Source organism: Rhincodon typus, chromosome 5 (assembly GCF_021869965.1).
Source record: "Rhincodon typus isolate 14 chromosome 5, sRhiTyp1.1, whole genome shotgun sequence".
Lineage (NCBI taxonomy): Eukaryota > Metazoa > Chordata > Chondrichthyes > Orectolobiformes > Rhincodontidae > Rhincodon > Rhincodon typus.
In genome coordinates this window covers 95,854,129-95,879,741 of record NC_063336.1, presented here as the reverse complement: position 1 = coordinate 95,879,741, position 25,613 = coordinate 95,854,129, and the positions used below count along the sequence as shown (strand labels likewise).

Genomic DNA, 25,613 nt, shown 5'->3' with positions numbered 1-25,613 from the left:
CAGATCTGATGAAGGGTCTAGGCCCGAAACGTCAGCCTTTCTGCTCCTGTGATGCTGCTTGGCCTGCTGTGTTCATCCAGCCCTGCACCTTGTTGTCTGAGAGTTCAAATAAACCTGTTGGACTATAACCTGGTGTCGTGTGACTTCTGACTTTGTCCACCCCAGTCCAACACCAGTACTTCCACTTCAGTGAAATGAGTAATACTTCATGGATGGTTATTTATTTTGTGAATATTGTTGACTGTAGCATGTAATTAGTCTAAGAACCTGAATTTGCACGTTTTGAGGAAGTTAGTAGCTGAGAATTTGCATTTTTGAATCAATTTCATGTCAAGAAGTGACAGATATTTTGTCAAAAACGTGGAATAATTTGTTATTGACTACCCAAAACTGTCTAAGAAGAATTTTTTCTAACAGTTATTATTTTAATGTAATCCTGACAGGAGGATCTGTTTCGTGGGGCATTTTACTGTAGAACCACACCAATTCAGAAAAGAGAATTTGTGTTTGCTGATTCTCACCCACTTGCTAAATCAGGCAGCTTGGCCAAAATTCACTGGGCATTTATACAACAGTTGGCATGAACAGTAGTATACCCAAAAGCAAATGTCATTTATAGAAACAATTATCAGCCTCGCTCTATGACGCATGCAGCCTGTGATACTACATCATGTTCAGTTTTTTTTGCGCCCTGAAAACAATGCATTATAACCAAAGAATAATCACATTAAAAATCCCTTTATCCAGAGCAGTGTGTTTTTACCATGCAGACAAAAGAATATTGCTATTAACAGAATAAGTGACTGATGCCTTCCAGCCACTTTCTACAATTCTTATTTAAACCAAGCTGATATATGGGGCAATAAGCTGCTGGAATAATATATACTAAACACACTTTAGCCTTGTTTCTAAAAGGGTAATAATCTCTTCATGAAAGCGAGAGTTAGCAAAGCTTTTTATGTTTAAAGACTGAATAAAATTAGATAGAGTCATAGAGTCATTAGCGATGTACAGCACGGAAACAGACTCTTTGGTCCAACTCATCCATGCTGACCAGATATCCTAAACTGATCTAAGTCCCATTTGCCGACATTTGGCCTATATCCCTCTCAACCCTTCCTATTCATTTACCCATCCATATGCCTTTTAAATGTTGTAATTGGACCAGCCTCCACCACTTCCCCTGGCAGCTCATTCCATACACACACCACTCTCTGCCTGAAACAGCTGCCCCTTTAGGTCCCTTTTAAATGTTTTCCCTCTCACGTGAAACCCATGCCCTCTAGTTTTGGACTCCCCCACCGCAGGGAAACGACCTTGCCTATTTACCCTATTCATGCCCCTCATGATTTTATAATCCCCTATAAGGTCACCCCTTAGCCTCTAACACTCCAGGGAAAGTAGCCCCAGCCTTTTCTTGCTATACCTCAAATCCTCCAACCCTGTCAACATCCTTATAAATCTTTTCTGAACCCTTTCAAGTTTCACAACATCCTTCCTATTGTGGGGAGACCAGAACTGCACGCAGAATTCCAAGAGTGGCCTAACCAATGTCCTGTACAGCTGCAACACGACTTCCCAATCCCAAACTCGATGCACTGATGCAAGAATACCAAATGCCTTCTTCACTATCCTATCTACCTGCAACTCCGCTTTCAAGGAACTGTGAACCTGCACGCTAAGGTCTCTTTGTTCAGCAATGCTCCCCAGGACCTTACCATTAAGTGTATAAGTCCTGCCCTGATTTGCCTTTCCAAAATGCAGCACCTCGCATCCATCTACTTACCTGACTTACGTGTGTTGATAACTATTTATAAGTAATGGGAAGGTATATCGTAATTTTACTAGTTGCAATCTCTTCGTAAGCAAACAGCAAAGTGTTTGCTATACACTTATACTCACAAGAATTTTGACCGTTTATAGCCTTTAACAATGATTTTATTTTGATTGTGTGCTCACAGTGTAATACGAATAATTTATCATGATTCAGAAAACAATATGTGTGTGTATCATAAAATATAAATTAACTTGTACCGTCAAAGAGCATTGAAAACCACTTTAACTTTATTTTCTTGACTTATAAAATGAAAAGCTGTTGATCTTTCAATGAATTGCTGATCTACATAGATCAAGGAAGCCTCAGTTTGATCCTCAATCTGGGCTGATTGTAATATCAGTGGATTGAGGAGGGAAATTTAGAACAGGGTTCTCACTTGTTATCTAGTGCAGTGATTTCTAACCGGTGCACTATAAGAGAATTATGTAAGCGTACTGTGAAATTCTGTACAATGGTAATGAAAATTGATGTAAAGCAAACATTGTTTCATCTTAAACAAATATCTAACTAAAATTACAGATCATAAAACTTGTGAAAATAATAATAATTGAATAAAAACAATGTGTGATCTTTTGATTCTAAAGTATAAATATTTTAAATGCAGGTGGTCAAAGTGAAAATGAGATTACGTGATAGTTTTTCACTAGTGACCACAGAAACATCTGTCTTGTTGAGGGAACACTTGTCAGTGGAACAAAATTTGTGGGTGGCCGCTCATCGCCTCTTCCCTGGATAAAAAGGCTGAGCACACATCTGCAGGCCCAGATTTCGCACTGGTTTAACCCAGCAAATTGCAATTTACTCCTTTTTTTTTGCATTTTGTTTTAATCCACTGAATTTCAATTAATAAATAAAACTTATAATTTTAAAAATATTGTTACAAATGTGAGATGCCATCTGTCAAATTCAGACCCCTGAACTGATGGTGAGTGTAGAATGGATTTAGGGCCATGAATAATTAAAAATGTTGAGTAGATTTTGAAAATGCCTCTGTGCTTGCAGTCAAAGATGGTGCATTTTTTTGAGTGGACTTGAAACATTAATGCTTTTGATCCTTCTCTAGTCTGTTGAATGCACTATATTGCAAACCTCTCTAGTAAGGCTGTTCCATGTGAAATGCAAATAAATGTGACATTTATGAGCAATCAATTTGGCTGATGAAAATGGGTGTGCCATGGAATTGCTTGTCTCATTGAAGTGTGTCATGTACCTGAAAAGATTGGGAACCATTGACCTAGTGAGCAGAACTAGAAAGTACACATGTAAGACAGCCTACAAGAAAAAGCTCTTTGTTGGTTGCGAGGCTCAGTATAGTAAAGCGGCCTGCCCACATTGAATAATGCAGCCATGCTCACTATTGAGTTACACAAAGAAAATGGGTATTTGACTTGAATAAAGGTAACTGTTCAATTGCTGTGCAACTGAGCATCAAGTTAGAAGCTGTACTTTTGGAGAAGAAGAAGAAGAAGAAGAAGAAGAAGAAGAAGAAGAAAGAGAGGTAGAGAAAAGCAAATAGCAGAAATTGCTGCTGCAGCATTTCTGTTCCGAAGTTCACATACTTATTGAAGCTATTCTGAAAGCTGACATTACACAATCACGCTCAACGCATTTATCTAAAATTTGACTCTGCAGTTGCGAAAAGGCATTGACTTATCTGCTTGAAACAGGTATGTCAATGCCATTGAAATGTCTTTAGCTGATTATAAATAATAGTGAAGAATATTTACGACCATGGCTTTTATAAAACAAGGATTGTGTGATCTACTCACTTTTACCTAGTGACACAAGATGGGTGCAGTGTCCGCGGGTATACCTGTTAAACTTTTTCGATACATACTTGTGTTTTCCAATTGAGCCGTGGGTTACAATGGCAGCACTGTGATCAAAAAATGCAAGTTTTGAAATTTGTTTAATTAACAAAGTGTTGTCAAGTCTTCGATGGTGAAGAACACTTTTTTAAATATAGCATTAGACAGTGCTTCAGAAGCTCTCAGACCCTTGGTGTTTTGGCATAACCCATTACGTATAAATATAAATATAATTATGCAATGTGATGCTTAATGTCAAACACATAATTATGATTGTATATATCTTTGTTACGACAGACATACTGGGATGACACAATATTGTTCCGTTCATTTAACTCAATTACTTCAAGTGGTTCCTGTTTTTGATACCTAGTGCTGTAGAAAGAGCATAGTTTGCATTTTATGTTATAATTTTAAGTTACTTAACTTTGTGCCTTAATTTCTGATAATTGGACCTTCTCCATTTCCCTGTATATGAGATAAACCAGTCATTTTTCAGTCAGTTAGACAGTATTCCATTGTATAGTTCAAAGCAGGCATGCCCTGTTGTTTATGTAACATGAGACTTGAACACACAAACAACCCAAAGATCATGAAGCAGAATTCTTTATCCCACTGGCATCAGATCATTACAAGCATGAAGGGAAATTAAGGTTAAGCATGAAAGTACATGCAGTATTTACACCTGCCTGCTCCTTTCTAAGGTGCCTCCTTCCCCCAAGATCAGTGTTTCCTCTAAGCTGCTCAGAAGGATGCAAACACTAACTTCCAGATTTGGAAGTTGCTGCCATGCACAGACTTCACTGGTCCTCACAGTGGAAGGAAACAGTAGAGGGAACATAGCCCATGATATCCTTTATTCAAGATAAGGTCTTTTTGTTCCAACCTCGCTCTCCCACTGTTGCCACCTACTGATGGAGGCCCTGGCACAATTGCTCGAGTTCCCCCAATCAGTGACCTCCTTCATCTTTGCTACCTCCAGCTGGATGTTCTGATACACCAGAAAACAGCATTTCTTTTGATGAACCTCAAATTCTCATTCACTTTCATGTGCCTCAAGTAAATTAGGGATGGTATTGGAAACAGATTTAATTAATGGAAAGAAAGGTACATGATGCAAAAATTGATTGCATCATGTATCCACAAATTTGCAATGAAGGTGATGCTGGAGACATATATTGTTCAAGTTTTGAACTCTTAATCATGTAAAGTTTTGAACAGATATAATTAAGTCAGTTTGGAACATAGTGGACAGTTCTATATGATATGCTGTTTTGTACAATCTGTTTTGCCTGTTTCTGTTGCTATTCTTTTACTTTATTAAATGCACAAGCATTTTACAGAGCTGGCAAAAGAATGTGGTCAGAAGAGAATTCAAGGCTTAGCATCCTGTTCTATTCAATAAGTGCCTGTGAAATTTCTGCTGAAATATGATCTCTCACCTTCTAGTCTTGGGATCATGATCATTCATTCGTATGGATTAGAATCCCATTGCAAGTGATTTTATTGTTGAGTTGAGGGCAGCACTAATTGCAAGAAAATAGTATGCGACCCTCTACTGGCAAGTTGAAAAAAATCCTTATTGGACACTTCTTCAGTAGCATACAGAATACTGACAGAAATTTCCCTCTTACTCCAGTAATTTGATTAATGGAATTAATTATTCATACTTTTTCTCCACTCTCTATGGTAATGTTTAACATCAAGCTGCATAGAAATATTCTTGTGGATGACCAAATGGTGCCTTTTAAAGGAAAACAGAAAAGTAGAGATGTTAACTATATACTAATTGGATGTTTAATTGTCTTTAGGTGCGAGGTATGAACTGAGGCCTTACCTGTGATCAGACATTGATGAATTGGATGCGCACAATATATAATGTGCGCTTTCTTGCAATTAAAAGATTGTAAGAGTATAAAGACATGGCACCAATGTTCTATTTTCAATGTCTGCTGGTGTTCTACCAAGAGAGGTGGAGAGTTAAGGGTGGGGATTTCATGTTGGCCTTCATTTGGAGGGATTTGAAACTATCAGGGATGCTTAACAAAGAGCTAATGTAGGTCAGCAAGCATAGAAGAGATGTGCAAGCACAGCTTTATTCCAGTTTGGGTAAAGGGTAGTAGAGTTTAGATAAGATCAAGTTTGTGGAAAGAAGAATATAGAAGGATGGCCAGGAATATGCTGGGATAGTCATGTCTAGATCTAATAAGGCATGACTGAGTTGAACGATATTACAAAGGTTGAAATAAGCAGTCTTCGCAATGATGTGGATGCATAATTCGAAGCTGATTGAGTGTCAAATATGAGACAACGGTTGCCAGGGACAGGGATGGACTCGGTGATTAAAGGAGAGAGTATGTGATGGGGGATCGAAGATAATTGCTTTAGTCATCCCAGTCATTAATTAAAGGAAATTTCGGTTCATTCAGTAGAGGATGCCAGGGAAGCAGTTTGATAACTTGGAAACAGTGGATGAGATGAGAGAGTTAGTGACATGGTGTGTGTGTTGTCATACGTGTGGAACCTGATGCTTTGTTTTTGAATGATGCTGTTGAGGGAATGCATGTAGTTGAGAAGGAGGTGTCTGAAGAGGATACCAGAAATAATGTGGGAGCGAGAACACTCTTTGACTACAGTAGTTACAAAGCTCAAGATCATTCAGCTAAACAACAGTGGAGAGACCTTGAAGGAGAGTGGTATGGTTATCCATGTTGAAGGCTGTAGTCAAGTTGAGGAGTCTGTACAAGAGCATGGGAGAAGACAGGAGAGAAAGTTATAAATTCAAGCTGGCAGCTGGGGGCTGCATCTTGGAGCAACTTTCACATGGTGGTTTAGGAGAGGATGAAGGGAAGCAACTCAAATGTAGGGCTGGATTTCACTGGGTGTTGTTGTCCCTTGCCCCAGATAAAATATTAGGAAGAAGAGAGAGAACTCACTCATGATCCTGACAGGTGCTTCTCTGCAAAGTTAATGCCATAAACAGCGTTAATTGCTTAAAAGTGAGATATCTGGTCCTATCCCAAGAATGGGTCTTGCCATAAAGAGTCCTCAGCTAATCAAAGTGGTCTATGGCTCTGTGATCCCAGGAGTTCCTACAGAAGCCAATGCTGGACTAAAAGTAGCGTTCTGTGCTGAAGAGTCTCGGTTTGGGGCTGACCAGTGAGAGGAGTGAGTGGATTGAGGGACAAAGTTGAAGTAGTTGGCAGTAGAGCTCAGGGAAGAATTGTTGACCTTGAATGGACATGCCTCCAATGGGCTAAGAGGGGGCCTCAAAGCAGATTCTGTACCACCCCTCCGGCTCCGAACCGCTGTCCTTGCCTGAGAGCAAGTTGAACAGCTGAAGCTCCAGGGTTTCCTACATGATATGGACCTCCTAGCATCATGAGTGAAATACTAGTGGTGATGGGATGAGGCCCTTAAGTGGCCACTAATTGGCTTCAGTTGTGCCAGTGGTAAAAGCACAAAATCCAGATCAAAGAGTATAGCATAAATGAAAGGTATGGCCTCAATACATTGTTCCTACAATTAATCTAACTCACCGGTGTCATTTACTGAAATAATCAATGTCTGTCCTCCTTTGCTCACACATGCAAAACGTACACCTCAGAATGTGTCTTTGTTCAGACCTGAAGTTAATCTGTTTACCATGCATTAGAAATGTTCTTGAGCCTTGTATGCAGCATTGCCATATCAACAGAATTGTCAAATTAAGTTGTTCTCATTCTAATTGTCTGTCATTTCTAAATGAATCTGCATTCTTCTCTTTGGCACCAATAATAAATGATCAGTTACATAGGCTGAAGTAATATGGCTAAATTTATATGACGTTGCTGGCAAGGCTGAAATTAACTTTGAAAGGATCACAGCATATTCAGGTAATGGTATGAGTAACTGTAACATCAATGAAATATTCCTAGTAATTTTTACATTGTTCCTGGAAGCACTATTTTAACTGACATGAAAAATGGCCTCCAGATGAATGAGTGTGAAGAAAACCTCCTTTCAGTCTAGCTGTGACACATTCAGAGCATAATCAATCTATCTCCACATGGAACATTTTGCATAATAGTTCAACTGTGTTGTGTAACAGGATGTGACAGGATTTAATGAGCTAGAAGCATTCACAGAACATAACTTGTTATGAAGAGAATACCTGATGAGTAAGTGGCATTGCCATAATTAACTAAGAGAGCTGAATCATTTATGTAGATGAGAAATCAAATAATTCTTGGTTACATTCTCGTTTTAGCAAATTGACAAACTTAACAAAAATTAATAAAGTATTCCTTTAAAAATCCATGTCATGAGCAGCATTTTTTTTTGCAAAACAGAGTTCTTGATTTAGATTAATCAGTTGTAATTTTTCAAAAAACATCATAATGATCCTCACGTATGTGTATTTTACAATTTATGTTTACGCTTTGTGTTCAACACTTGTTGTTATACATCATGTCTCATAACATGCAAATAGTAGCCCTCTTGGAATTGTCCTTTAAGCTCATTGTACATGTTACCAATAAGTATACTGAATATCCATGGTAACAGCAATTGTTGGATGCATCAGTATAATTTTGTAAACAACTGACAAATTAATTATTAGAAAGATGCACACATGGAGGTTTATTCTGATTCAAACCAGAGGCTAGATTCAGTTAAGTAACCGATGAGCTCTCTGGCACAAACTTCCATTTCTGACGAAGGGTCACTGGACTCAACATTAACACTGTTTCTCCCTCCAGATGCTGCCAGACCTGTTGTGTTTCTCCAGCAATCTTTTTATTTCAAATTTCCAACATCTATAAATTCCATGTGTTTATTCCATTTTATCATTGTTGATATATCCCTCTAACCTTCCACTTCAATGTCTTCTAAGCTTCCAATATGTCATTTAGATTGATCAACCTTCCTTTTGTGCCTGTACTGTAACATAGCTCAAATTTTGCCATATTTGGTATCATCATATTTTACTGAATATCTCAGGCAAATTAAAAAAATCAGAATTGTAAATATAGGGAAATACTCAAATCAAAGGTGAGGAATGAAGCTGAAAAAAGTTAATGAATTTGATGCATTATTTGATAGATAATATTCTATCATATTGCATCATTTTACTGGGAGAAATGTTGTGGGAAATGTACTACTATCAATTACTATGCAGGCTCAGTGCTAACTGTAACACATCTCAGCAAGTTAAATTATTTCATAGAATCAAGGATTCATAGAATGATGCAGCACAGAACGAGGCCTCTCAGTCCATGATATCAGTGCTAGATTATTGAAAGAGCTATCCAATTAGTCCCCCTCCTCACACACTTTCTAAATTGTTTGCAATTTATTTCCCTTTGACATATTTTGAAACTTACTACTGCATCTGCTTCCATTTTCCTTTCAAGCAGTGTATTTCAGATCACAATATCTTGTTATATTTTTTTAAATCTAATCTCATATCTATTCTTTTGCCAATTTAAACTTGTGTCTTCTGATTACTGATCCTTCTGCCAGTGAGAATAGTTAGTCCTTATTTACACTATTAAACTCCTATACAATGTTGAATGCTTCCATTAAGTATCCCCTTGGCCTTCCTTGCTTAAAGCAGAACAATCTCAATTGCTCTAGTTTCTCCACACAACTGAAATCTCTCATCCTCTACTACGAAGGAGGACACGTAAGCCGAAGCTCATCTGCTCCATCCATTTTCTTTCGTTTGACCTCTCTTCTGTGTTTTATTTTCTCTCTTCTTTCTTCTTGGCGACGTCCTTAACTCCTGGCCTCAGCACAGACTCGGCCTCCCAGCCTCAGCACGGAATTGGGACACTCCGTCTCAGCGTGGACCTGAAGAGGCGTCCTCTCGGCTTGACGGAGTGGTCTCCTGGCTGGGCGTGACTGTCTCTTGGCCTGGCATGGCATCCTCTTGGCTCGGTGTGGTGGTGTCCCAGCCTGGCATGGCGATTTCCCGGCCCGGTGTGGCAGTCTTTCAGCGGCACGGTCTCTTGGCCTGCCGTGGCCTCAGCATTGACTTCCAGCCTCAGAGTGATTCCAGAGTGGTCTCTTGCTCGAGAACCTCGAGGTGAAGCCTGGCGAGATCTGGAGTCGAGTCCCAGCATGGACTGGAGGCTAGGTGCCAGTGTGGACTGTGTTGGAAGGATGTTGTTCTGAACTTCTTTATTTTCTACTTTCTAATTCATTCCTATGATCTGAATACTGACTTTTTATTTCATTATTTTTCTAATTTTTTTTACTAAGAACTTGTACTGAAGAATCTGTACCTAGGTACCTTAAACCTAAGATAGCGTTGTAAGTGGTGACTTGTAAACTTTTCACTGTATTCATTTGAGTGCATGTGACAATAAAGCTAATTCAATTCTAGTAAATCTCTGTAGCACTCATTCAGTGAGCTTCAAATCCTTACTGTCATTAAAAAGAATCACCGTTTGGATTTGCTTCTAGACATTTTGAACTTCTAAGTAAGATGGTTTTATTTTGTTAAATTGTAAAATAGGACGTATAAGGCAAAGATGTTGGTGAATGTAAATTCTGAGAATGTACTTCACTGACTGAAAAAATTCTGGGTAGATTATATATAGTCCCAATAGATACTGTGTAATGTTGCAACTTGGAGGGTTCAAGGACTTTCAGACTGACACTTCAAAGAAAGAGTTGCAATGCGAAAACTGAACTATAATCTCCTGTGGTCGCAGAAATAATGGAGGTTGATTACCACTACAGTAGAAACCATCTCCTGTGAGCTCCATCCCGATTGTGATGTGAGATAATGGAAAGCTGTTCTGAGTGGAAGATTTGATTGTGTATTCAGATTCCAGGAATATACAAGAAATCAATTATATATTTTAAAAAAACTGCATTTATCTTTGTCCTTGTCTGGTGTTCTAGTTCTGTGGAGCTGGTGTGTTCTGTGAAGGCCATTGATGAAGAACATCCACATGGCACCTTTATGCTTAGATAAAATGAAAGATTCTCTCTCGTCGATTGCTGGAAGCAAGTTGTAATTCAACGAAGTCACTGATGAAACAGGACAACTCACTTGGACTAACTTGCAGAATCAAGAATCCCTAGACCACCTGCTCACCTGCCAATGTCAAATCAACTGGAACCACCTAACTTAAAGGCCAGGACTACTTGTAGACCAGTCAAAGACTGATTTTTTTTTTCTCTATTATGAGTTTTCTCACTTCTCATTTCTAATCTATATAAATATATATTGAACTTCATTAGTTTTCTTCATATTCTAGTAATTAGTAAACTCACTCTTTCCTTAATCCAAGAAACCCTGGTTAAATTGGCTCCTATTAACATCCAAATATATTGGCACTGTAAATGTTACTTCTGAAGAAAGGAATCTGTTGTGTTAAATTAAACTTGTCATGACCAACAAAGATGAGGGACTGTTGAATAAAGAAGGGTAACCAGTTCCCCCTTCTCACATGTGGCTACAATGTTTTAGAGGTATCTTGTCTGGAACCGAAATGAATTGCAGACATTTGCCCAGGTACTGGTTGGAACATGATTACTTTAAAGTCCAGAATCAGCGACAGTGCTACAACTGAAGCCCAGTCAGTAATTTATAAAGGCTTTGCATAACAGCTTTGCTTTTGCAGTCTGTTCTTATTTGTTAAGCCAAGAACTTTTGCTTTTTAACTATCTTCTTAACTTGTCACAATATGAGAGTTAAATAAAAAAACCAAAAGAGGTGCAGAATCTGGAAATCAGAAATAAAAACAGAAGTTGCTGAAAATCTCAACAGGTCTGTCAGCATCTGTGGAGAGAACGCAGAGTTAACATTTTGGGTCCAGTGACTCTTCTTCAGAATCGAGAACCATATATAACTAAGAATTGTATATGTAGACTTTCGTGCTCTGTGTTTCCCTAGCTCCTTTAAAATTGCACCATTTAGTTTGTAATGCCTTGCTTCATTCTTCCTGTAAACATGTATCATTTCACAGCATTAAACTGCATCTGCCTTCCACTTCCACCAGTCCAGGTATACCTAAAATACATTGCTGCCCTTCATATTGTTCTATACCAGAAATTCAGTTAATCAAGGATAATTAATTTGAGCACTTATTTACAGAATGAAACATTACAAGCTTGAACCTTGTATGAACTCAAAGGTCAGCACCATTCCTAACTCCTTAGGTACTGAAACAGCTTATGCCAACAACCTGTACAACATTTGGCCTTAGACTGATAAGTGGCAGATACCATTCATATCACACAATTGACAGATGGTGATCATCTCCAACAAAAGGTAATCTAACCAGCTTCCCTTGACATATTAATAATACTAACATCATAGATTTCCCCTACATCTAATATCTTGGTAGTTACAATGGACCAGAAACTGAATGTAGTAGCCATATAAATATTGTGGATATAACACAAGGTCAGAGGCTGGGGAGTATCTTGACTCCACAAAGCCTGTCCTCCAACTATAAGACACAAGTCAGGAGTGTGATTGAATACACCCCACTTGCCTGGATGGTGCAACTCCAACAACACTCCAGAAGCTTGACTGGAACCCCATCCACTACCTTCAACATTCATTCTCTCCACCACTAATGCACGGTCACAGCGGTGCGTACCACTTACAAGATGCACTACAATAACTTAACAAAAGGTTTTTTTGACAATACTCCAAGTTCTACATCCTGAAAGACATGGATAGCAAATCCGTAGCAAATCCACCACCTGCAAGTGCCCTTCCTAGCACAAGCAATCGCGCTTGGATTTACATCCAGCTCTCTTTCACTGTTACAGGATCAAAGTCCTGGAACTCCCTTCTCAGCAGCACTCTGAATGTATGTGAATTAGATGGGACTACATTAGTTCAAGAAGATGGCTCACCATCACCTTCTCAACAGTAATTGGAAATGGAAACCAAATCCTGACCTTGTCAGCAAAACTCCTGCCCTGGGGGTACACTAAAAATACTTTGTGAGTGCTTCATTCAAGTGAAACCATAATTAATGATCCCACCCTGCATTTAAGATGTATTTTCTACTACAAGTCCTAGTTTTATGTCATTTACTGTATAAATATGCCTCAATTTTTAAGACAAAATGGTCTTAGGATGTGACAATCTCTGGCAAAACTGCTATTTATTGCCTGTCCCTAGTTTTCCCAAAAAGTTAGTGATCCTCCTTTATGAACCACTTTAATCTTTGTAGCAATTTGTTACAATGAGGAACTTGCTTCAGATGGCATTTTAAGAGTTGAGGCAATTGATTTGGGATTGTGGTTGTACAAAGTCGAACAGCATAAAACCATTCCATTTCTGTACTTAAATACATTAACAAATTAATTGGATATTTACAAAAAATAAGATAGTGACCGCAACTTTCATTTTAAGGTCATCTTAAAAACAAATTGAAATTCACAAGATGCCAGTGTGGGATTTAAGCAAAGGACAATTAGTTCATATTTCTAGATTGCCATTAGAAAAACTACTATCTTACCAGACTCCATTTGACCTTCTGCCATTCATAGCATTTGCATTTTACTATTAGTTTGTAGCTTTTCTTTGAACTTTAAAGGATTGAATGTTCCCAAATGTCATCTACAAGTAAATAATCCCATTTGTCCTGTTCTGTCATATTTAATGGATGCAGGTAAACTCGCTAACTCTTGGGACCTTTCAGCAATATCGTTGACTAGCTGTAGTGGTCCAAAGCTGCAACTAGCCAGCAGACCAGTCAATCATTGAATTGAAGAGCAACACATTCAAATGTAAATACTCTATAGCGATTTATGATATTGGGTCAATATAGAATTACAAAAACAAGAAGTTAGCAACTTTGCATTACATTTTTTGAATCTAATTTAGCATCTTGTTTTGTACTGTGGTGCTAGAAACATGAGTTTTAACCACAGAGGCTTCCCATTATGGCAGGCTTTGCACTCACCTCTGGGGACATTATGCCTCCAGCCATTTAAGTGTCGAGGCTGGAGGCACCTGTCATTTCAGAAGTCTGATCTCTATGCAGGCCTGTGAAATGTCTACATAAACCCTTTGTACCCATCAGGGAAGTTACAGAACCCAGGAGCAACGTTTAAATGAAACTTTTAAACAATTGCCCATCAATCAAAATTATGTGAAATTTGTAGGTCTGCAAAACCACCCTGCATTATACCCAGAGTCATTTCCACAACAACTTTGCTCTCAGACTAAATAGTTCCACAAAAATATAAGTAAAAGGTAAAAATCACCATAGTTCCAGAGGACCATAGGCCTGCTCTCTCATTAGAGAATGACGACTGTTGGCGATTTTAACCTGAGGGTCACAACACCTCAGGCCAGTGATAAGGTTGAGAAGTTGGAACTTTCATGGTAACCTCAGTGGGTGAGGGAAAAGAAGCAATTCCTGCACCATTGCTGTCACCCTGCATCAAAATCTAGCCATTCAGCCAATGGAGCTAACCAACCCCTACACAATATAAGCAGACTGTGAAAGAATGACTGGGGAGCCATCCAGATACAGTAACCTGTTAATGATATCATTGTCTTCTTCAGACTGTGTCATGGGTACCACAGCAAGTGCAAAACAAAATATTTCTATTTTCTTTAATGGTTGGCATTCTTTGTGAGAAAATGATCAAAGAACAATGTCAGTAGAAGAACATCTCCACAACACGGGGAGAACTGAACCAATCTACCGCATTGTCCACCCAAACAGGCAAACTTGTTGCAAAATTTGATACATGAAACATAGATCTGCACCATCGAATTCACTGTTTAAAAATAGGAGCTGGGGGCAAGAATTGCTTAAGACTGACACACCCCCCCCCCTTATAATTGAACTGCAATTTAGAGATGGAAATTTCACTAAGTGCATTAAATATTTCAAGCAATAGTTCCATCTTTTTCTGTTACTCCAATAAATCAATGCCTGTTGCAGTGAGGTTTGTTTATATCCTAGATTTTACTAGTATTAGAGGTTGTTCAGTCGTTGCCCCAATTTGTCAGACCAGTTACTGCATCACAAATATGGCTTGGAACAAAGTTTCATGTTGCAGGACTCCTTTTCTTACACTAGAAATGTCTTTTATGATGGTGGCCACATAAAACAGTGAATGGTATTAGCAAAGAAGTCAATCTTGTCCAATCACATAAATAGCTGAAGAATTGGATTACAAAATGTTCAATGCAAGCATCAAGGACGATGAGGGATTAGGAAAAGCTTATTAAACATCGCACACATTACACACACCCACACCCACATCTCATACACACACCTTTGAGACAATAGGCTTTCATTCAGTTCTCAGTCCACTGTAACAGATTACTATTAAACCCTCAGAATTCCATAAGATAAAGCTGATAGATTCTGAAAACAGTTGCAGAGATTTCATAGCATGCTCACCAGTTTTGTTCTATACCACGTAGCAACTTTGTGCTGCCTGCTCATTTCAATAATTTCAGCACTTAGTCAGCATTAACAGTGCCATAATTGGCCAATGTATCAACAGGGGACCAATATCATGAATGACTAACACTGTCTAAAGGCAGCTTGCATCTTTTAAAGGGAAAGTACATTTTTGGTGGATTACCTGCTGGCAGTTGTACAGGAAATTGGCCTGACCTTGAAGATAGTGGCGGTGACAAAATGAAGAGCAGTGTCCATGGTTTTGTGTCATTGCATTGGGGACCTACATAAATGAGGTGGGAATTAGCCAAGATACCGTGTATATACGAGGAGGGAGGAATTCTTCCACACACACGTTGATGAGGGAATGGTAGCAGATAGCTGCAGAGGTCAAGCTCATCCTGAGGACCCAGATGCATTCCTGTCAGAAGTACAGTGAACCACCATGAGTGGTCAAGGTCAGTGAATGTATCATGCATTAGGTTAAAGCCACTATCTAAAAACAGCAGGTCTTCCAATCTCTTGGTGCCTGCACATCATTTTTTTTCTGGTATGAACATAATGGGCTGAATGGCCTCCTACTGTGCCTTAACATTTCTGTGATTCTGTAACATCTCTGTGAAATTTGGCCTCAGTTATTGTTCAATTCACTCCAACCTGATCATTCACCTACCAATAGTCTCTAAAAATCAGGTCTTATACCAAACATTCATCTGATTCACCTCATTCACACTTGCTTAGCACTGCTGCAAGCTCGAAACCCATATCTCACAGGCTACATAACATGACCCACGCACCCGTTCAGCCATAACAGCCACCTTAGTAAAACAATGCTTACTGACTGAATGCTCTCTCTTGTCTGTTTCACACATTCTGTTTTGTAGGGCATGGTGAGGCAGAGCTGAAGGCAACAAGAGCTAACCAGCGGGGAGCAGGCATGCTTGAATATCTGTATTGTCCCAGAGGAGTTAACAATGGCTGTTGTTGGGGCAGCTATTGCCAATTTAGCTACAAGGGTGAAAAAATTGAAGTTGATTGCATTCTTATACACAGTCCTCCGTCTTTAAAAGTTACGGGTGGTATAAGCAGGCTTTTCTTGATTTCCCTCTCCCTGCACAACAACCCTGCCTTTTGTGCTTTGCACCTTTCCAGTAACTAAAAAGTGCAGCCTCACTGGACAACAAGAAAGCATGGTGATGAAGGCACAAGTTCACATGATTTTATACTCACTTGGTACCTTAGGTACTGAATTGGATTTTACATGGGGACATCCTCCCAACCCACCAATGGAGAAACCAGTCTCGAGCTGACTAGGATGATATACTGAAACAGCCTTACTTGGTTTTGAATGGGACTTCCATCACCATCTGCAACTACAAGCAGTCCCTGTAGAAAAGGTGTAATAGAGCCTGGAATTCAGCTAAGTCCAGGGATTTTAGATGGACCTATCTAACAGACACTGGTGAGGGTAGAAGAGGTGTCTCTGGTTCCAGTAATCAGAGGCTAAGTGGGAGGGTTAGTTGGGGGATAAGATCTTGGTGGTGGGTGCCTTTGATGGATCACTCCCCTCACCACTCCTAATTCCTTCCCAATAACAGTGTATGGAGTTAAAATGGCTGGGCTGTTTGTTTTCCCTTGCTGTACATAATTATCATTGGAAGCCAAATTAGTCCTTTATGTCATCACATTGAATACATAAGGGCCTTGATCAGCCCAAAGATGGGTGAGATGCCTTATTCCTTCCCAGCCGACTATAATATGGAAGACGGGCTGCTGTTGGGTGAGAAGGTGATGGGAAGGCTACTCACTTTCTTTCACAATTCCACAACCGCCAAACACTTTCAAACATACTAATTGTAACCCACTTATATGAATGGTATCATAGAGCCTAGAAAAGAGGTGAGATCTGCACATAGTGAGGGTGTGGGGTACAAGTGATTTGTATTTAGTGTAGGTGGCAGCCCACCAGAGGCTGAGATCACGTGTGGGTCCTACAGAGGATTAGGAGTTTGATAGGGTATGCCACAAGAGAAATCATAAAATTCTTGTGCATTGGGAAATGCTAAGACAATGTGAACTCAGAAGAGAATATTGGCTGTATAGTTAAGCTCCAAAATGATACTCAGTGCTTCAAATCAAGCTTGTACCCTGAATGACATGGTGAATGATGTGTTGTACATATCATAAGAGGTGTTCACTGAGTTTGCATTAATGCCCTTACCAGTATGGTACCAAGCATGATTCATCCTAAAAGTATCATTGTGCCATCTTGAAACTTTAAAGGCCTTCATAGTGACCTGACAAAACCAATTTCTAATTCTTTATCATGTTGGAAAGTCTCTTTGAGGCACCTTATCAAAGAATTTCCAAAAGCCAGATAGACATTGTCCATCCAGTTACCCTCATCAACTAACTTTAGAAAAATAGGTCAGTTCTGTAAGACAAAGTATTTTCTCTGATTTTGGGTGCCCCAGTAAGACATTTTCAATGTAAATACTTGTATAGGACATTGTTACTAGTACTTTTGCGCATCTTGCCTATTGTTGAAGGGCAGCTACTGGTCCTATTTAGACCAGATTTTTCTTACAACCAGTTTTGTAAAATTGAACAATGTATGATCTTTCCAGTCTGAGGGAACATCCCAAATTCTAGAGAACTATAAGAGAATTGTGCAAGAGGGTTGTATGGTAGTTGTACCATTTCTTTAAATGATCTAAAGGACTGCCCATGGATTTCGTTACATTATGTGCACAATGTATTGTCATTCCATTGGGTCTAGGATGGTACTCCATAATTTAGTCTGTAAAATTGTTTTATTTATTTTCCTGGTGTCAATAGTAAGGGTTACACAGACAAACAAATTGGATTTCTAAGTGTTGGTTTGTTGATATTTGTCTTGTTTGAGTTGGAAGATTATAATTTTGCTCCTAGAATGGTATATAGCTGTGCAGTCAAACCCAAATCCATCTAAAAGGTAGTATTCAATTTCTTAAATTACAAATGCTTTCATCCTGAATTATTTAAGGTTAATTTTGGAATGCAGTTTTGCCTCAAATCTCAGCATTAAAGTTATGACAGGAACTATCACTATATTTGGAGAACATAGAGCATGGAATAAAAAAAGGATATTTGGCCCATTGTTTTGGATCACATAGTGTACCCAAGTGATCCTTTTTGAATTTGGTTAAATGTAGTCAAGAGAAGGCTCAACAACAGCAATTTGCTTAAATATGAACATTTAATAAGCAATAATAAAAGATGGAAAAGGAATGAAAACTAAAACACTGAACTATGAACATTTATTAAGTAATAAATGAAAATGAAAATGGGAGCAAAAGAAAGGAATGAGCCTCATGCCCTCCTGCAAATCGGGGACACCTAGATCAAAAGCTGGTCTGGAGGCTTAGGTTTGTTCCTGATACTGTTCGCGATCCCAGTCCGAGGTGAAATCCAAAAACTCTGCGGCACATACAGGACTGTTCACAGGACTCATTCAAGGTCGCGCAGCTGTGGAATATCATTAATAATTTTAGCCCTTCAGCCCATCCTATACACCTATCAAACCCATTTTTTTCCGAAGTCATATAGGAATATAAGAGTAGGAATAGGCCTTTCAGTCCATCAAGCCTGCTCATTCAATATGGTCATGGCTGATCATCCACTTTGATGCCTTTTTCCTGCAACCAACTTTATAATCAACCCAATTCAACCTATTGATTTTTGAGGAAAGGTCATCAAAAGCTCTCTTTCTGCTGCCAGAATCAGTTAAGTAGATTGCTAGACTGTATTAAGCATTAAATCCATTATCCTGACTCAGTTGTTTTCCTTGGCTTCATATTTCTACAGTAGCAACACCTCAGATACTACCCTGTACCACATAGCATTCAATCATCTCTCTGATCTCTCTAATCATTAAAAAAAAGCCTCAATTTTAATGAGTGCTTCAATTCAACTCTGAAAGGTTTTAATCAATCCAGCATTAACCATGTCTACTGGGAACCAAATCCACAAATTCACTGCTCCAGGGATAGGAGGCTGGTGAAATTCCTTTAAGTCTCCAGCTTTGATAGCACTTTTATTAATTTAGAGCTTATATTCTCTAGTTAAACATTTGCAAATCAAATTAGATAGAAGCTTGTGCTAACATACTTTTCTGTAGCACTTTAAAATACATGATGCATCTTCTCAATGTTCTCACCAACAAAAACAAGATTGTGTCCTGTGAGTTTTTATTCCCCAATTTAATTATTACAGATATTCCACAGCCACAGTGTTGGAATCTCTGTGAGCCATTAATTTATCCCTGTCAATATTAACGTTTCAGTGGACCAGTAAAAACGATCTGTTTCTACTGGTTGAGTCAGTGCTTGTGTAATCACTTAAAAAGATTAAGTTAGCAATGCTGACCAAGAAACTGCAAAATTGTTCATAGTGTCATAGAGTCAATCGGCAAAAGTTTTCAATAAGATTTGTAGCTTGGGTTATGGATGTGGTTGTAGACATGCTCGCCGAGCCAATGGGTTTGGTTGCAAACATTTCATCATCCTGCTAGGTAACATCGTCAGTGCATCTCTGGCGAAGTGTCGGTGTTCTGTCTCACTTGTTATCTATATGTCTCGGTTTGCTGGGGTGGTTGGTTTTACTTCCAGTTTTGTTTCTCAGTGGCTTGTACACAGGGTTTAATTGAGTGTGTTCATTGATGGAGTTCTGGTTGGAATACCAGGCCTCCAAGAATTCACTGGTGTATCTCTGTTTGGCTTGTGCAATTATGGATGTGTCGTTCCAGTCGAATTCGTGTCCCTCATTGCCTGTGTGTGGTGAGACAGGTGAGAATTGGTCATATTCTTGGTGGCTAGTTGGTGTTCGTGTATCCGTATTGTCAATTTTCTTCCGGTTTGGCCTATGTAGCTTTTCTCACAGTTCTTGCATGGTATTTTGTATATTCCACCGGTTTTGTTGGTGTTAGGTATGGGATCCTTTACATTCGTCCGTAGCTGTTGTAGGGTTATTGTCGATTTGTGGGCTACTTTCATACCTAGGAGTCTGAATAGTCTTGTGGTCATCTCTGAAATATCCTTGATGTACAGTAGGGTGATTAGTGAGTCTGGTTGTGTTGTGTCTTCCTGTTGTGGTCTGTCTTGGAGGTAATGGTGGATTGTGCTTTTCAGGTATCCATTTCTTTTGAAGACTCCGTATAAGTGTTCCTGTTCTGCTTCGCGTAGTTCCGGGTTGCTGCAATGTGTTGTGGCTGGTTTAAATAGTGTCCTGATGCAGCTCCATTCGTGGGCATGGGCTGGTTGCTAGTGTAATTGAGCATCTATCCATATGTATGGTCTTTCTGTATACGCTAGTTTGGAATTCCCCATTGGTTTTGCGTTCTACCATTATGTCCAGGAAGGGTAATCAGTCGTTCTCTGCTTCTTTCATGAATTTTATCCCTGTAAGGATGTTGTTTATGTGTCGGTGGGTTTCTTCTAGTTTTGTACATTTAGAATCACGAAGGTGTCGTCTACATATTGGACCCAGAGTTTGGGTCCTATAGTGGTGAGTGCTGTCTATTCTAGTCTTTGCATTACTGCTTCTGCCATCAGTCCTGATATTGGGGATCCCATTGTCGTCCCATTGATTTGTTTGTATATGCTGTCGTTGAAGGTGAGGTGGATTGTGAGGCACAGATGAAGTAGTTTCACAGTGGTGTCCTTATTGATGTTGTTGGTGTACTGGGTTGCATGCCTACTTGATTCATCCAGCAGTGTGGCAATTGTCTCTTTAGCTAGGTCAATGTTTATGGATGTAAATAGTGCTGTTACATTGAAGGATATCATCATCTCGTCCTCTTCTATCCTGGTGTCCTTGATGATGTTGAGGAATTCTTGGGATGAATGGATGGAGTGGATAGTGTTATCTACTAAGTATTTCAATTTCTGTTGTAGTTCTTTGGCTAGTCTATTTGTTGGTGTACGTGGCAGTGAGACAATAGGTCTGAGGGGGACCCCTGGTTTGTGTAACTTAGGAAGTCCGTAGAATCGGGGTGTGTTTGATCCCTATGGCTTCATTTTTTGTAGTCTGTGTTGCTGATGTCTCCTGAGTTATGTAATTTCTTCAGGGTCATTGCAGTCCAGTTCCCTAACTGTGGTGTCGGGACTATCGCCATCTGTTGATAGGAGTCGGTATCTGCTAATAGTGCGTTGGCTTTCTCGATGTATTGGGTTCGGTTGAGGATTACTGTCATGCGACCTCTGTCAGCTGCTAAGATTACAATGTTCCTGTCTTTCTTGAGACTTTCCAGGGCTGTCCTCTCTTCTGTGTTGAATGTGTTCCACTTTCCTTTTTTCCTCAGTGTCTGTCTGATGGTCTGTTGTACTTCCTCCATGAGTCTGTTGTTCTTTAGTGTTGATTCCAGCGCAGCCAGGAAGTCAGTCTTTTTGGTGTCTCTGTAGTTCTAATTCAGTCCGCATTCTAGGATGGTCTTCTCAGTCTCTGTAAGTGGTTAGTCAAAGATGTTTTTAATCCATGAATCTGTGTTGTCCATATCATCGGTGTGGGAGATTTTGGACAGTTTTTTTTGAAGGGCTATTCTTTTCTTTGTTCTGCTCTTTTGTTGTTGTATGCTGATGGCTTGTTTCAGTGTGGATGTCCATTCTTGGTCGGTTGAATTGGAGTACAGAGTTTTTTGGTATGCAATTTCTCACTCCCATTTGTGGAAGCGGTTGTGGGCATCGTTGATCATAACCCTTATCATTCTGCGGCCGTTCTGTTCAGTTGACCCCTGTGCCTGTGGATTGTTGACAGGTGGATTGTGCCAACTAAATGGCTTCCGATGCATTATGAAATAGAATTACTTAGTGACACAGTACAGCTTGATAGTTTTTCTCTTTAGTCACTTTGGCATTTTTGGTGTGATGTAGACATGCTGAATGATTGCTTTCGATTTTCATAATCATAGCAGATATATCTGTGTTGACAGACGTGCTATGAAACAGATAATACATGTATTGATAATGACCTAATGCAATTAGGATGGGTGTGGTTTGTCTCGTGCTCGACATTTAAACAGAAGATTTTTCGAGGAGAGGAGAGGCAATCTCATGCAGATTGCTGTTCTGCTCCGTTTTTATATAATGAAAGAGCTCTACATTTCTGACAGGACATTCTAGTCAGATCTGGTGGGGGAAAAAGTTCAGTACAGAGTCTGGAAAGAAGGGGGCTCAGGTCCAGAGTGTAGGAAGGGAGTTAGAGCGGCAGGATTTTGTGCATCAGGTCCGGAGTGTGCTGATGACTGTCGGGCCTGGAGTGAGGGAAAAAGGTTTCAGGTCTGACAGTGGGAGAAGAGTTCAAATCAGGCAGTGGCACTAGGGTTCGGGCTTACTGGTCAGGCAGGGAGTGAGGGCATGTCCTGGACATAATGGGCAGATGTCTTGGGTCGGATGATCGGGGATTGTGGCTGAGTGCCTGGTCCCAGGGTGAAGAGTGATTTATTGGGTCAATCGGCAGGGTGTGTTGTGATTGGTTCAGATATGTGTTGGCTCCCTTGGGGATAGAATAATAAAGGTATACAGCACTCAAGATAAGGGGTTATCTGGTCCTGTGGTGGGAGATGTGTTGGGTCAGGATCTGCGTGGTTTAAAGTGTCTAGGGATGGGAAGGTGAGTATGAGTGTGGCAAGTTGGGGTCAGTTGAATATTTACTTAGGAGATACATTTGATATTTAATGGTCTAAATTTGCTGAGTAATTGTTTAACTTCAGCAAAACCCTCCAAGTCTATTGATTAAAATGGATACTTTTGGGGAGAGCTCGAAATTTGGGGGAATTGCTGAGCAGAATTTTAAACTTCTTGGGCAATTCCTTCACAGTTGGCTACAATGGAAATTCCACAGAATCCCCACATGTAACTCCCATTTACACTGGAGTAACAACTCCCTAGTCATCAGAAAGTTCAAGCCTATACTTTTAAAGGACACGGAACAATACTTTTAAGTTCAACTGGCACAAATGACAGCAGTGGGTGCCGATGAAGGGTCTAGGCCCGAAATGTCAACTTTCCTGCTCCTCTGATGCTGCCTGACTTGCTGTGTTTCTCCAGCTCCACACAATATTGACTTTTAAGTTCAAATTTCTTCTAGTTGGTAATCAAACCCAGTCTGCAAAACTGAGGCAGATTGACTTTGCAGTAACATTTTGCAACATCAAAAGTGAGTGATCGTATTTCTAAGAAAATTTCAGGTTAATTGAGAAGGTAGTTTGACATTTAGAGCAGTATTGTAAGTTTACTGCTTGTACTGGGTGCTAATTATTTACCAAATTTCGTCTTCATCTAAATTATAATGAGCCTGTGTGGTAAGGTATGACACACTCCTTTTGGATACAATTATAAAGATTCCATTTTCAATCTCTTGCTACATTGACTCTGCGTTTACAATAATACAATATATAATACAATGCAGCAGAGGAACAGGCCCTTCAGACCATCAAGCCTACACCAATTCCTAGTCCTTATTCAGACCCACTACTTATTTCCCCTATGTGGTTTCTATCCCTCTGTTTGTCTCCCATTCATGTGTCTTTCGAGATATGCCTTAAACGTTGCTAACATGCCTGTTTCCACCGTCTTCACTGGCACTGAGTTCCAGGCACCCACCATCCTCTCTGTGAAAATGTTTCCCTGTACTTCTTCCATAAACTTTCGCCCTCTCACTTTGAACCTGTGCCCTCTTTTTAGTTAACCTTTCTACCCTGGGAAAAGCGTTTGACTATCCATCCTATCTATACCTCATAATTCTGAGAACCTCTATCAGGTCGTCCCTTATCCTCCGTCTTTCCAGCGAAAACAATGAGTTTATCCAATCTCTGCTCCTAACTAAAACCTTCCAGAGCAGGCAACATTCTGGTAAACCCTCTCTGCACTCTCTTCAAAACATTCCCATCCTTCTGGCGGTGTGGCAACCAGAACTGCATGCAGAATTCCAAATGTGGCGTAACTAAAGATTTGTACTGCTTTGACATAACTTGCCAATATTTATATTTGATGCCCTGGCCAATGAAGGCAAGTGTGCTGTATACCTTCTTGACCACCTTATTCACCTGTGTTGCCATTTTCAGGGATCTGTGGACCTGTATGCCAAGATCCCGCAATGCTCCTAAGGATAATGCTATTCATTTTACAATTCACACCTGAATTTGATCTTCTAAAATGCATCACCTCGCATTTGTCTGGATTAAATCCATCTACCATTTCTCCACCCAAATCTGCATTCTACCAGCCTGCCATGAGGTACCTTATCAAATGCCTCTCTAAAGTCCACGTAGATTACATCCAGTGCCCTTCCTTCATTAATCATTCTTGGCGCCCCATTAAAAAACTCAAATTGGTGAGACATGACCATCCCCAAACAAACCCATGCTACTTATCATTACCATTATCATAGTCAATTTGCTTCTAAATGTGAAAAAATCTGTCTCTCTGTATCTTCTCCAACAGCTTCCTCACCGCTGATGTCAAAGAAAAACAAATGCTGGATCAAATGATGGGGAGACAAAGTGCACTTAATCAAGATGTCAATGATACTGTACTCATATTGCATATGTAACATTAGAAGTTCAAAATGTATTGGGACATCGTGTTTGATTAGAAGTTGAGCATTTTAATTTTTGTCTGTTTGTCTATTGATTCTTGCCTACACGACTTTCATATCATTACCTTATATTTGGAAGGGTTTGTCCCGCATGTATACATGCACTTTCTAATAGACATTGTTGGCCAATAAATTGTTTTTGGCAACCTTTTCTCTATTTATTTCAGGATCTTCATTATCACTTCAGTTGAAGTGATCTTGGCTCTGATGAGGTAGCTATCGAACTTATAGCATCCCTGGTGTGTTGGCTGAGTACCAGAATGCACATCTCTATTTTGGCTTTTTTTTTTGCAGCCATGGAAACCAATAGCAACAGCTGTTAGAGGACCACTTGAAATCTAAGGATTCTTTATCTGCTGTGAATTCCACATGCAATCCTGTTTGCACATCATATTGTATTGTGTTGAGTTATTTCCAACTTAGGAATTCTCATGACCAATTCCTGTTTAAGATTTTGGCAAAGATTTGTAGCTCGGGTTGTGGGTGAGGTTGTTGACTTGCTTGCTGAGCTGTCTTGTTTTCGTTCAGACGTTTCGTCACCTTGCGAGGCAACATCATCAGTGAGGCCTCCGATGAGAAATGTCTGAACAGAAACAAGCCAGCTCGGTGAAAAATTCAACAACCTCACTAATTCCTGTATTTAGTTAATCAAGAGGAATGTGTTGTATCATTTATTTCGTGGTCATTTCTGTGGTATAACTCAAAAGCTGTTTTGTTTTCTTCAGCAGAGACAGAGCTAGATGATCTCACAGCTAACAGATCTGTGTTTGGCATTCCTTTCATATCTAGCCATGAATGATGGTTCACAATTAAACAACTAATAGGAGGAAGAGAATCCACAAATATCCTCAAGCTGAAACATTGAAGAGCGCAGCACATTAGTGCAAAGACAAGGCTGAAACATGTGCACGTATCTTCAACAAGAAGTGTTGAGTGGATGATCTGACCCAGTTT

The 25,613-nt window shown here is 39.6% G+C and overlaps 1 long non-coding RNA gene across 2 annotated transcripts in view; it reads left to right on the top strand.

The window, feature by feature from the left end:
• Positions 1–24,805, top strand: part of LOC125483064 — a 105,535-nt gene extending 80,730 nt beyond the window's left edge. Inside the window, exon 3 of one of the 2 annotated variants that reach the window (XR_007262049.1) lies at positions 24,506–24,805. This is a non-coding gene — a long non-coding RNA (uncharacterized LOC125483064). Of the gene's footprint in view, positions 1–10,536; positions 11,104–24,505 lie in introns of those variants that run through there. The other variant, XR_007262048.1, reaches the window with a different exon arrangement.
• The last annotated feature ends 808 nt before the right edge of the window (positions 24,806–25,613 follow it).